Here is a 13,984-nt window from a genome sequence, read left to right as displayed (position 1 = left end):
CAACAGTTCTTCCTTCCCTCCAATTGGACCTAAGAAGTAAGAGGATCCATCCATTAACCTATTCTCTCTCTCTCTCTCTCTCTCTCTCTCTCTCTCTCTCTGTCTCACTCTCTTTTTTCATGTGGGCGTGCAACTCCCATGTAGAGAACTGTATCAGCCGTGCCAAGCAACTGTCTGGTACCTGACAGCATCATAGAAACCCCTCCTCTGTTCACTTAGGTTGCTCTTGGTTATTTATTAACACAATGCAGACTGTTCAGTGTGGGTGTATGTGAAATAGAAAGAAAAATAAAGGCCCTGAACAAGTAAATACATCTTTCATCATTTCTTTTCTTTGGTGTGTTTACTGTGTGCTTTTCTTGGTCAATAGAAGTTGTTTGACAGTTCTGCAAAAGGGTAAGAAACCTTTTCTTGAACTTTATCTTTTTGTTTTGTCTCCGTAGAAGTTGCTATTTGCCATTCACTTTTTATTGCAACATGTCTCTATAAAATGTTTTTTTTTTGAAGATCATTACTGCTGTTAATATGACAAGTACAGGTGATTATGAAACATGATAGACAGCTTTGTCAGCTTTGTTTGAAATGGACAGTTAAGAGACTAGAATTCTAAGATAGTTTTCATTTCTCAACTTTTTAATTAGAACTAGAAAATGAGTTATTATACAAATCACCTTTATTACCTCCTTCTAAGAAACATGCCATTTGTTCTCAGGCCTTATGTAAGCTTCACTGAAATATCGAGCCTTGATTTAATTTGTATTTAAGTTCTCTCCTCCCTGCATATTAATATAATATCAATGTTGAGCTCATTGCATGGTATAATTACTGAAGAGATCAGTAGCTGGGAAAGCACACCATAATTGAGCATGTCTGTTTATTATAACAGGACAGTGCTCTATGCTGTATTTAGTGTGTTAATAGATAAGAATTGATTTGCTGTTTCAAGATGAATTAAATCTCTGTTGCTTAGGCCTTTCTTTTCTGAGAAGTTATGGTTTGTTGTAGAAATTTGCCCAAAAGGTTTCTATACTGTCGTGTGACATTAGGCATGTGGAAGACTGGGGAGCAGAAAGCCAATTAAATGAGCAAAACACACCGTCCTCCCTTTGGAGTTTTGTTATCTTTCTCTGTTTTTGCTTATTTTTTTCCGCCATCCCCTAGGGTTTTTGCTTCAGCCCTGGTTCCAGCACTCTAATATTTCCCACCAGTGTCAAGATGCTGCGTGTAAGTGAAAAGAAACACTGAATGGGGAGGTCATGATGTCGAGAGCAGTGCAGTGTAAATAGGACAGGCCAGTTCTCAGCCTTTATAGGGTATAGTGCTCCCAGTGCCGGGGAGAGAAACATCCATGAGCAAAGTAGAAGGGGGAGGAATTCGACATGTTTGCTCATGTTTTTCCTCCTTGATACTTAAGTTTAGCTATTCTTGTTCTGCAAAGGGGAGGACAGCTACCTTGTTGTTTTACTTGGCCTTTTCTCCATTCAGTTCATGGGACTCATTAGGAAGGAACCACCAGAACTGAAAATAAAATGAAGTTGAACATTTTTTAGCACATCTTTTCCACTTAAGGAATATTGTAATTAGGGATTAATAAAAGCATATGAATTAAGTGAAAAAACATTGTAAGCCCTGGAGTCCTTATTTTTTATTGCCAGGATTTTTCCCCCTTTGTTTTCTAAATTTCAAATATTTAAATTAAAAATATTTGCCGGTTTCGAAGTATATTGCATTAAGTAGAGATGGATGTATACAATATTGCCTTTAGAAGTAGCTTATCTGAATTCCAACCCATATGAAACCATCTAAAATATTGTCTAATAATTGTTTTTAAAGATTTGGAGTTAAAGAGTATTAAATCTCTGTCTCTAACAGGTTTTTAGATTTCTTTTTAGTTTTTTTTAATATATGTTTATGTTTACATACATAAGACAAAATCTTGTCAACTGTTAGGTGTCCAAAATTTCCCTAGAATGAACTGAACACACACACACACACACACACACACACACACACACGATATAAGAAATTACTGTTAGATTTTGGGAGCATTTATCTCACTGTTAATCTCTAAACTAAAAATTTTGACCTAGAACAATTTTTGACAAAAAGAAAATACACAGAGGAGGAGGATCTCTGTATGGAACAGAACTCCGCATTCTGTTCTGTATTTTTTGCTCATTACCTTTGGATGCCTATTGGCATCTGTATAAAGTCTCTCTTGATGCCCAACATGGAGTCAATACCTCCTTTCTGTGTGACACCTTTGTGTTTGTTCACCTCTTCACTTATTCTTCTCATTCTGACAGAAAACATTTATGGAGGTCCTAGTATATGCAGGTTATTTTATAAGTCTTCATGAGAAGACAGAAATCAATGATACAGTTTCTCTCCCTGTGTTGCTCACAGTCTTTTGGGGAAGGTAAACCATGTGTTTTCATGGTGAAAGGAGCTGTGAGTGAGGCGGTACAGGAGGCTCTGTCATTAGAGAGGAGAGTCCTTCAGTGCATGTATTTATCCTCTAAAATGAGTTTATATTTATATATACCGTGTATCTAATGTATACAATATACATATCTGTTGTTTATGTCGTCTATGGGCGTCATGTGGCTACCAGGACTGCTCTAGCCAATTCTCTTTATTTAAAAATTTTTTTTAATGTTTATTTATTTTTGAGAAAGAGAGACAGAGCATGAGGGGGTGGGCAGAGAGAAAGGGAGACACAGAATCTGAAGTAGCTCCAAGCTCTGAGCTGTCAGCACAGAGTCCAATGCAAGGCTTGAACCCACAAACCATGAGATCATGACCTGAGCCAAAGTCAGATACTTAACTGACTGAATCACCCAGGTGCCCCAAGCCAATTCTCTTTAAGTGCTTGTGCAAAAAAGCTCTCACAATATTCACTGAATCTACCCTTTTATAACATACCTTCATATAGTATAGTTTAACTCATCATCCCATCTTGTCTGGGTATTTTCAAGTTATTGATTTCTGCCCAGTCACTTCTTTCTGAGACAAATTTATAGCTCTGAAGAAAATATTCTAATTGCTTTCTCCCAAGTTCTCCAGTTAAGAAGACTGGGCATATAATGTATTACTTCCCCTTTATCCATCTTTAGCCTTTTCCTCACTAAAATAGTAGAGGATATTATTTTTGACTATTGGTTTAGTATCAGCAGAATGACATTTGGAAAGGTGAGCCAGAAACATGATGATGATAATGATGATGATGATGGTGATGGTGATGATCATAATTGGCACCTAATGTAAATCTTACTCAAAGAACTAAAACACACTAAGTTATGGAATCATGTTTGGATCCATTATGAAAAATTTAAATGCTTAGTCCAAACTCATTAAAACTCCTTAAAAGGTTGTTTTTTTCCTGTAATTACTACTCCAATTTTTTTCTAAAGTTTTTCAATTATTTATTTTAAGAGAGAGAGAGCAGAGGGAGGGGAAGAGAGAGAATTCCAAGCAGTATCCTTGCTGTGAGCACAGAGCCCAACACGGGACTTGATCTTGTGAACTGTGCGATCATGATTCTGAGCCGAAACCAAAAGTCGGAAGCTTTAACCATTCAGCCACCTAGGCACCACCATTATAACTCCAAGTGTAAACCAAACTGATTAAGTTCTAACACATACAGGTGTATAAGAGGCACATATAGAACAATGTATTAATACATTTCTTCTGACATGCTCACCTATCCTGCTGGCAGTTAATAAAATGCAATCCATACATTTTCTTAAGTTCCTTGCACAAGGAGAAGAGACAATGGTGGAACAGCCTCAGGGGGATGGAAGTAGACCTATTTAATTTCTTCTCAAGAGTGGAAAAAGAGCCTCAGCTGGCATGTGTTGTAGTACTTGTGCCATCCTGTATATTTTATTGGGTCTCCCCGAGCCCTTTATTACCGTAGGTGGGTAGTCAGCCTGCAGCTGCAGTGAGCTCACTTCCTGTCTAACTCCCCAGCCTCGTTTCTCATTTCCTACCATTCCCTGCATCACTCTTTATGACTTTTGCTCTAGTAATGCCGAGTTGCCTGTGGCTTTTCACAGCCACCATGCTTTTCTTTGCTTATGATGTTTCGTTGCAGTGCCTTTCACCTTACTTTGCACCTGGGTGATGGCTGTTCGTCCTTAATATTTTCTGCTAACTCTTAACGACTCCCATCATCCCTCCCTTAAGAGATTCTGTCTTTGTGTCTCTCCTCTATTAGATTTTGACTTCCTAGAGCAGCATTCCATTTTTGAATTATTGAAAAAAATCAAAAGAGGAATAATATTTTTTTTTACTTTAAAATATTTTATTGGAATCCATTTGATAAAACCAAGTACTTGTTTACGAAAAAGTCGTCAAAGTGGCCTAAATGATACTTAAATGTCTCAAAATTTCCTAGCAGTTTCTTTTCCTCTAGTAAGTTGACAGCTACCCACACAGGTTAATGAAGGAAAGACAGATGCAAGTAAGTTCCTAGGATCTACCCACTACCAGATTGGAGACATCCTTTGTGTCTACAAAACCCATTGTAGCCAGGGAGAAAGGACATGGCTCTTCCCTACTCAATACAGCCTGTAGATGGAAGTGGCAGGACCCATTTCCTAGGCATCCCAGACATCTCTACAGCACTTCTTCAGAAAGACAAATTCCAAACTTCAGCCCTTCAGTCAGATCAGTGCCTAATCTGTGAAAGGCCACTGCCCCAGCAAGGCTTCGTGAATAATCATGCTAGAAAGATGAAAACAGCACAACCAATGGAAAGGACAAGCAAAGTTAAGGCCCTCTTATCAGCCCCTTCTCAGAGACTCAAGTATCCAGTTCTCCAAATAAGAGTATTTTATTATGCATGAACATTATATGAAATTCAAATTTGTGTCTATAAATGAAGGTTCATTAGAACACAGACAGGCACATTCATTTATATATTGAGGTAGTGTACCATAATATAATGTACTTTAGGGTTACACTGGTAGAACTGAGTAATGTTGCCCACAAAAGCCTAAAATATTTGCTCTCTGGCCCTTTATGGATAAAGTCTGCTAATCTCTGTCTTGGAGGGCAGGGACAGAGTCCCTGTCATCCCATTATCCAAAGCTTCTAGTGTAGTGATTCCTAGTTCAATGAGTTAATTAAATGGTTGAATAAGCTATCTCTGACCTGACCCTCTAACCCACCCTAGGGTTTCTAGCTCTCTTCCTGAAGGAAGTTTAATAGAGGAAATAATGAATTATGAAGACCTGGGTGCTAGTTTTGCTCTCATCATTGTCTGTATAACCTTGCACAACTGCTTTATCTTTCTTTATTTAAAAATAGAATTATTACATTTGATGGATTTCATAGTTCTTTCCAGGTATATAATTCTAGAGATATTCTATCAATGTCTTTGTTAACTCAGTATGCAAAAAGAACAAAAACAGGTTTGGAGAGCTCCTTATTAAGAAATTTGGTCAAAAAGAACAGTGAACTTTTACAGATCAATTATACATCAGGTTTATTACTGGGTTGATTAGGTGTTCCACTGTAAATCAAACAAGAATCAAGTTTATTGTTGGTCTGCACTATGAATCTCTAGTATTAATGTATTGGGGTAGAAGATAAGATCTTTTGTTGTAAGATCCGTGGCTTATAATGTATCTATATTGTTTTTTCAATAAGTTTGATGAAAGGCAATACTTTTATTGAAAGGCAGACACTTTTAATGTTAGATTTTGCTAGAATCCTGAATTATTCTGTTTATTCTCTCTTTCTTTTTTAATCATATTTTTTTCTCTTATATGTACCTGCCTCCCCAGAGGTATTACAAGCTAGATCAAGGGTAATGTTGATACTCATCCTACCTACCTGCCTTATTTTCTAGATTATGAAAATTCCAGAGTCCTGACATCTCTAAAGTGACTTCCTGATTCTAACAGAGGTGCCAGTTGTAGTCCTGGACAGTCATGAAGGTATCTTACATGAAAATATCACAACATAATTTACAGACTCTTTGGATGAAGACCCTTGTGAAATTTATACCCTTCTCTGATGTATTTAAAAGGACAATGAAAAGGCAAACAAAGTTAGACTTTTTATTTAAAAGATTCTTACTTAGATGAGAATATTCTTGAGTTAAATTGATCATCACAAAAACCTATAAATATAGTACAGATAAAAGAACTAAAATAGATAATTTTAAAATATTATTCAAATGGATAATTACAAATTTTCTACTGTTTGCTATATACAGCATTAAAATGCAGCATTGAAGTGTAAAAGAGTATGTTCTACACTGTTTGCTAAAAACCCTAACTGGTTAAGTGGAATGCCCAAAATAGAAATGGCCTCTAAATTAATCTTTTCCAGTTTTTACACATGTAGGACTTATATGTTAGAAGTTGATGAATGGTAGGAAAATGTGTCCAATAATTTAAAAGCTGCTAAAGGAAGTGAAAAAAATGTGAACATCCAAGAAGAATTTCATAAAAATATATTTTCTAGAAGCTGTGTGTCTACTTTTCTGAAATAACCTCGAGAAATAATAAATAGATAATTTTACATAGCCTCCTCATTTCTAATATTAGGGTCCTGCTGCATTGTTATCAATCTTTTTTGTTGCCTTCTGTAGAAATCTCCTTTTTTTTCAATTTTATTTTTAATGTTTCTTTATTTTTGAGGGAAAGAGACAGAGCATGGACAGCGGAGGGGCGGAAAGAGAGGGAAACACAGAATTCGAGTCAGGCTCCAGGTTCTGAGTTGTCAGCACAGAGCTAGACTTGGGGCTTGAACTCACCAACCGTGAGATCATGACCTGAGTCAGAGTGGGGCATTTAACCCGCTGAGCCACCCAGGTGCCCCTGTACAAATCTCTTATATTGAGGGCCTGCAAGCAAGCAGTGTGGGACATCTCATTGTGAAAGAGAATACATTTACTATAACCTATTTGCTTCAGGGTTTGCTGTGTGGTCTATCTTGAATTAGGTTAGCTACCATCAAGTATGTGAAGGGCAAGTCTAGAGAACCGGTTCCAGTGAGTTCGGAACTACTGTATGTTAAACAGTTCTTCAATTCCACAGGGAATATATGTTAGGGCAAATCAGTATTACTGCCACTACTTCTAGATTTTTCATTCTGTTTTCACTCACTAAATATTTGCCAAGCCTATTCCTCTATTTTGGAATTCTAAGTGCCATTAAAAACATACCTGAAACACATCTGTAAATGAATATTCTTTTAATTTATAAAAATAAAAAGCATTTTAATATTTTTATTCCCATTTAGATTATTTCACCTGAAAATCTATTGTTATTTAAATGTCACAACTCACCTTGTGATTTTAAGGGGGAAAATATTGCCTTTATTTTGCTGCATTTGCTATAATTATAGGCTAATTAAATGGCAAAATATCAATAGCATTATTTTATTTTTTTAATATATTAACTAACTTCAATATACATAGTTTAGAATGTATATCTCAAATTACATTCATAACATATAAGGAGATTATTTTACTCATTGTCAAAAATATAGACACATACTTTCCAGAGCTCAGAAATTATAAACTTCCTTATGAAAACTCAAGGATGCATGTTCTTTCTTCTGGAGCAAAAATGGTACACGGATGAAGAATGACAGTTTAAAAGTATGTAGTTATGTCTAAAACAAAAACATTTACTTGCTGAAGGTTGGTTTCTACCTGTGATGACTACAGAACAGCATGTACTTTGATTAAAATGCATTTGAAATACCTTCTTTCTATATATTTACCTTTCGCTTTTCCTGAGCACATTTAAGGCTCAGAAACACGGTGATCACGTCCTGTGATGTGTATGTAGGTGAATGAGCTAGTACATCTGCACCCTTCCTTTCCTTATCTTCTCTGGGTGTCCCTGAGCTCTCCCCAAGCTGAGACAGATGGCTGCTGGTTTAGTTATGTGCGTGGGAGAGAGGGACTTCCACATGTGATTTTTACCATTTGGTAGTAATTAGTTTGTTGTATAAATTAACATTAACTGAACCATTCTTCAGGCATTGTTTGTAATTATCTTCTTTGAGTCTCTGAGTTGTATAAAGAGATAAAAAGCAGGGAAGGCATTGCTCCTTCTTTTATAAAAGTGGAAAAATCTATCATTAGACAGAATAGATCAACAATTACTATTGTATTCCCAATAGATGAAAGACTTTGAAATAATTATAAAACAGGAAAACCAAGATTTTTCTGGAACTTAATGGTTTAGAAATACAATTAGATTTTCTGAAAATGTGTGATTTTTTAAAGGCAGAACTGAATGTAAAAGAAAAATGAAATACAGTTTGAGGGTTGTTTTTCACATCATTTAGCAAATTTCTTTTGGTTCTCACAATAACTACCTCTTGAAGGTCACTGTCTGTCTTGTCTTTTTTCTTCCTTATATGTTGCATACTTTATTTAGATGCTTTCAAATGGAAGTATTTTAGTGTACATTTTATGAGAAGCATGTATTTTTCTGAGATGTAGCATGCTGATATTCATCTTTTTTAAACAAAATTGTTCATGAGTGAGTGGGATTTTGATAATTCAAGCTTTAAACTCTACCGAGTTACTATTCTCTCCTCTATCCCCAGTGAAGATGTTGAATATGAAGGAAACAATAAATAACCTATGTTTCTTTCAGTTTGGTTTTGGCCTTGCTTATATTATTTAATATTATTTCTGAATCTTCTTCTGGTGTCTTTCTCTAAAGAGATCTAATAGCTGATACCATATAACAGATTGTCCTTTAAAGCATAAATGTTTCTTTCTGAAAAAAAAAATTCCCATCTGTGTTTTTCCTTTGAGAATTGCTCTAAGAAACTACCAAGAAGAACAAATTATTGCTAGACATATTTTGACCCAAAGTATTTAAAGTGTGTCATCACACTTTTACTGTCCATAACACAGTCATAACTTTGATGTTGACAAGAAAATATGATGGTCATTATTCTACCAAGAGTTTCTTTATTGCAGCCTATTAGGTAATAAAACCCCAGTCACACCAGAATTAATATTTGTGTGAACCTGTTATTAGATTATTAATAAAAAGAGAAATATATATATCATAAGTAGCTGTTTTCTATCATACAGTTACTGATTAGATATTAGTTGGAGAAGCTATAAATACCAGAAGTAATTCATTTCCTGGCTTTAAAAAAAATATTGTTGCAATTTGGTTCAAGGAATACAATTATTTAATGAGTCTCCAAGATTTAAAAATATTTCAGTACCATTGCAAATTACTTGGAAAAATAAGAACATTTTGTCCTTATTTAGAACAGTTACACTTAGTGCATCTTTTTGTGTGTGAATGAATAAAATTAAGATGAATAAAAAGTTTTTTAAATTAATTTTAAATCTGTTTGGTTTTGAATTGTTAGATAAGCCATTCATGTATTTATGTTAATGTGAGGTTAAAAGAGCTTTGCCCCTTTTTTTTTTTTTTTAAGTAAGACTGTTTTAAGAAGAGTTTCTGGATTACTGCAATCGAGGTATTTTTTAAGTGCTTCTAATGCAGAACTTATTTTTATGAAATAGGGAAATGAGAAATAGTTTGTGCCTAGGAGTTTGGCCTACCCCAAAAAGTGTATCTTCCTATGTTTTCCATAATCCACTGAGATTCTAAATCATGCTTCTGCTTTGCATATGTATCACTTTTAACCATTTTTATAACCCCAAAGTTTTGGAATTTTCAAAAATTTTGCCTCCTCAAAATTACTTATACACATGTATTTTTTTTTCTCAAATGAGAAAAAGGAAATCATTATCGGCTAGTCTCTTTATTTGGGTTGTAAATTAAAAAAACATAAAAGCCTTATGCTCTGTGCTTTTCATTCAGTGTCTAAAGCTGGCTAAGCAGGAAGCCAACTTCATCCTGAAGATGTTTCCTCTCCCTGCCTCCCAGGACAGAGTCATACTTTCTTTTAAATGGGGGCCAGTATAGATTTGGGTAAAATTTTGAAGAGCAAACTTTATGTCTACTCAACATCCATTCCATATACTATGTGTTATCTGCAAATGATATAAGTATAATTTTGACAAAACACTTTAATAGAATGGTTTTTGATTTGTGCATATTAAGATTCTTAACATTAGGCCAAAATATTATTTCGTGTGAGGGGAAGTAGTCTTTATGTTCCTCAGGTAAATTTAAGTCCTAATTCTTGGAAGTGATGCAAAATAAACACTTCTGATTTCAAACTGTTTGATTTTGCTTTGTGTATGTACTTGTGCTCATAAGAGCACATGAATCGAGGCTTACATGCACCTTTTGAAAAAAATCACAATATCCTATCATTCTCATTCATATAAACCTAAACCATTGTTTCATTGTTCCTCAATTAAAAAAAATTATTTCAATATTTCTTCTTTTGGAAAAATGGTTTTTAGATGAAAACCATCAACTGTTGACAAATATCCTACACAGAAACCCACTGAATATATTTTGTGACCACCATTTGAAATGCAGACTCTTGCATGACATGATATATTTTGGAACCAGAGATAAGAAAGGAGGGGGAAAAAAAGAGCAGCTCTTCTGTGGCTGTGGCTGTGGCTGTGAAGCTCAAAGAGAATACATTAATTAACCCAAGAGAATTTCTAGGAAGCTGTACTGAGAAGCTATGGCTTTGAAATCTAGTGATCTTTATCCACTGTTGGGTTTGGGTCAAAGACCTTGGATAGAGAAGGAAAAAAGGGAAGGGGGTACATTATAGGAACCAGATGTTAAAAACTGATAAAGGCTGACCAGCCCCCTGCTGCTGGAATCTAACCCCACCTCCATCAAAAAGGTGACATTCTCCTCTGAAGCCCCTATGTCCTTCGAGGAGAGAGAGAGACACAGTTCTGGCTCTGCATTTTTCCTTTGGCCTACCTTGTCGAATGGCCCTAGAAGACTAAACAGGTGTTATCTACTTTTGATTTCAGTGCATTTAAATTAATCCTGTCAGCTCAGCTGTTAAAACAACTGTCATCTCCAGCTGTTAGTAATTTTCGACTGGGCACTTTCACAGGTTGCCAAGATCTGAGCCTGCATTGTGTGTCTTTCTGAATGCAGTAGAGTAACAATTTGTGTTTTGGTTTTTTGGTTTTTTTTAAAGGGGCTTGTATTGTGATGCTGCACACGTTGATATGATCGTAATAATAATAATTTCAGAAGACTCTCTGGTACTGTGTTTTTCAATATGTAAATAAACCATGTACGGTATGCCACTTCTATCAATATCCTGTGGACACGTTACATAACTTTTTGGCATATTTAATTAAATAGCCAATAAGTCAACTTGGAAGTCCTAAAAGTGGGAGAAATAGTAAAAAGTTAGAAGAAGATAGTATTGCACGTGCTTATAAAGCTTTCTGTGCTTCCAGAAACAATAGTTGCTTCTAGCTTTATTTTTTTCTTAAACTGAAGTATTCAGTAAAATGTTTTGTTTCTTTTTAACAGTTTGAGTAACTCTGCACTTTCAAGCATAATGTAAGGTTTCTGGCTTGATCTTCTCCTATTGGACATTTTAAATCATAAGAGGAATTTCTTGTGTAATTTCAATATTTGGGATCTATCTCAGTAGCTCTTAATGCTAATATTGTGGAGGGCAGGAAAGGCTATTATGAAATTCAGTCTATTATCAACAATTGGAACTCACTGAAAATGTGGAGTGATCTCAACTCTATCAAAGAAAGACTTTCATTTGCCATTCATGTAACCATCTGGAACCCATGAATATTCCTCCTATCCTAACCTTACACATTGTAAAATCAAAAAATTATAGGTTTTATTTTTCTTTTATAAAGTCTTAATTAGGGTGTTAGTTTTTTCCTGTTAAAAAGTATGTTTCAAAAGAAAAAAAGATATAAATTACTTAAATTGACTTTAAAGTGTTTATGTTTAGAAATAATGCAATCAGATCAATAATGAAAATAATTTTCACAAAAATGTACTAGCCTCAAAATTTCTGGCCAACAATATTGTACTTGAATTCATGTTATACTGATGTGGAATAAATTACACTAACTTAGTTTAACTGAGTTCTATGTTTATTAATATCTGAGGCATTTATGATTCCATATTCATATAAATTTATTTAAAAAGTAGCTAATTTTGGAGAGGATATTAAAGACACAAAGTAAATAGTTAAAAATGTAATAAAAAGTGTACAATGGAAAGTATTTCTCTTTCCTACTCCTATCCTTCACTCACTCAATTCCTCTTTTATAAGGATTCATGTAATGTGTTTTCTCCTGTGCATCTCTGGATTTATTATGTTAATACACATATAGCAATATGAGTGTGTATGTGACAGGGTGTGTATCTAAAGGATATTATACATACATACATACACACACACCCAAAATTTGGATGTCATTACCCCTGGATTTATATATTAGTTAAATAACATTCATTCCCTAAGGAAGCATGTGTGTACATGAAGATAAAGGAAAAGATTACAACATATATGATATACATGTGTACCAATTACATAATTTATTAGAAGCGAATATTGTAATTCACATTGAATAAAGAATATTTGATGGGACTCTGTCAATACTTATCAAAATTAAAATATATCTGCACTTTGGCTTAGTAATTACAGTATTAGAAGCTGAACATTCTCACATATATATGTCAGAATTAGTAAAGTATATTATTTGTGACATTGTTGTGGAAAAACTAAAAATTTTATACGGGATGATGTAAGTATATTATTGTGCATTCATCGGTGGATTTCTATGAAAGTGTTAAACATTAGAGAAATTTATCCATAGAAATATGGAAACATGTCTATGATTTATGTTTTAAGTTTAAAAAGTTGCATAATAGTAAATATAATATCCTTTTTTAGAAGCATTTATGTATATTTGTATATTCATTTATTTTAAGTATTTAATATTTATCTGAATGTATATATAGTAAGTTATGATACATGTTTTATTTTGGCTATTTTATTAATATTTATAATAACATTACTAACATTATAAAATTTTATTAATATTTAATTTAATTACTAGGGACTTGATCTTAATAAAAATGAACATCTTTAGTAATGCCAATAAGAACTACCAGCAGTTTTGTTTTAGTTTAGTTTAGTTTTGTTTTCTTAGAAAGAGAGCATGAGTGTGGAGAGAGGGGCAGAGGGAGACAGAGAGAGAGAGAGAGAGAGAGAGAAAATCCCAAGCGGCTCCATGCTCAGCGCAGAGCCCAGAATGGCGCTCAATCCCACAATCCTGGTATCATGACCTGAGATGAAATCAAGAGTCAGACACTCAACCAACTGAGCCACTCAGGTGCCCATTTTTAGTTTCTCTAAACACTAATTTACATGGGAAGAAAGTCATTAAAAACTAATATAATGTAGAAAATATATGTGTGAAGTTGGGGGTGATGAAGTAGAGTTGGGGACAATAGGAAAGCTATAAAAAATGTTGATTGAAGGCTTTATTTCCAAAGCTGTATCTGCAGAAAGAGGAAAGAGTTCATATGACTATGCTTGTTCAAACATACAATGGGAGTCTTAATGGGAAATAGATAGGCCTTGCTTAAAAATATATTCTGTACATATTCTGGTAAAGATTAATGTATTTGAATTTATAAGATAGTCTTTGTATTAGTTTCCTCACGCTGCCGTAGCAAAGTAACTCAATCTGGGTGGCTTAAAACAAGGGAAATTTATATTTTCACAATTCTGGAGTTTATAAGTTTGAAGTCAAGGTGTCAGCAAAGTCATGTTCCCTCTGAGAACCTTAGTAGAATCCTTTTAGAATCTTTGCCACTTTTTAGCTACTGGTGTTGGCCATCCAGCCTTGCCATTCCTTGGTTTGCAAATGCATCACTCTGATCTCTGGCTCTGTTGTCACATGGTGTTCTCTTTGTGTTTTTACATGGCCATCTTCTTGTAAGGACCCCAGTCTTAGGACCTACCCTAATAATCTCAACTTAATTAAATCTGCAAAGATTCCATTTCAAATTAAAGGTGAGAGTCACAGGCACTAAGTTAGAAC

At 34.5% G+C, this 13,984-nt stretch overlaps 1 protein-coding gene across 19 annotated transcripts in view; it reads left to right on the top strand.

Moving 5' to 3' along the window:
* Nucleotides 1–13,984, top strand: part of SOX5 (SRY-box transcription factor 5) — a 1,011,771-nt gene that overhangs the window by 719,057 nt on the left and 278,730 nt on the right. Inside the window, exon 1 of one of the 19 annotated variants that reach the window (XM_060659542.3) lies at nucleotides 5,869–5,945. The exons of the other annotated variants lie outside the window; for them this stretch is intronic. The gene's annotated coding sequence lies outside the window, so the exon portion shown is untranslated. Of the gene's footprint in view, nucleotides 1–5,868; nucleotides 5,946–13,984 lie in introns of those variants that run through there. 19 annotated transcript variants of the gene reach the window in all.

Source organism: Panthera onca, chromosome B4, assembly GCF_046562875.1.
Source record: "Panthera onca isolate mPanOnc1 chromosome B4, mPanOnc1 haplotype 2, whole genome shotgun sequence".
Taxonomy (NCBI): Eukaryota; Metazoa; Chordata; class Mammalia; order Carnivora; family Felidae; genus Panthera; species Panthera onca.
Note: the sequence above shows the minus strand (reverse complement) of the source record. Positions and strands in the feature narration are given on the sequence as shown.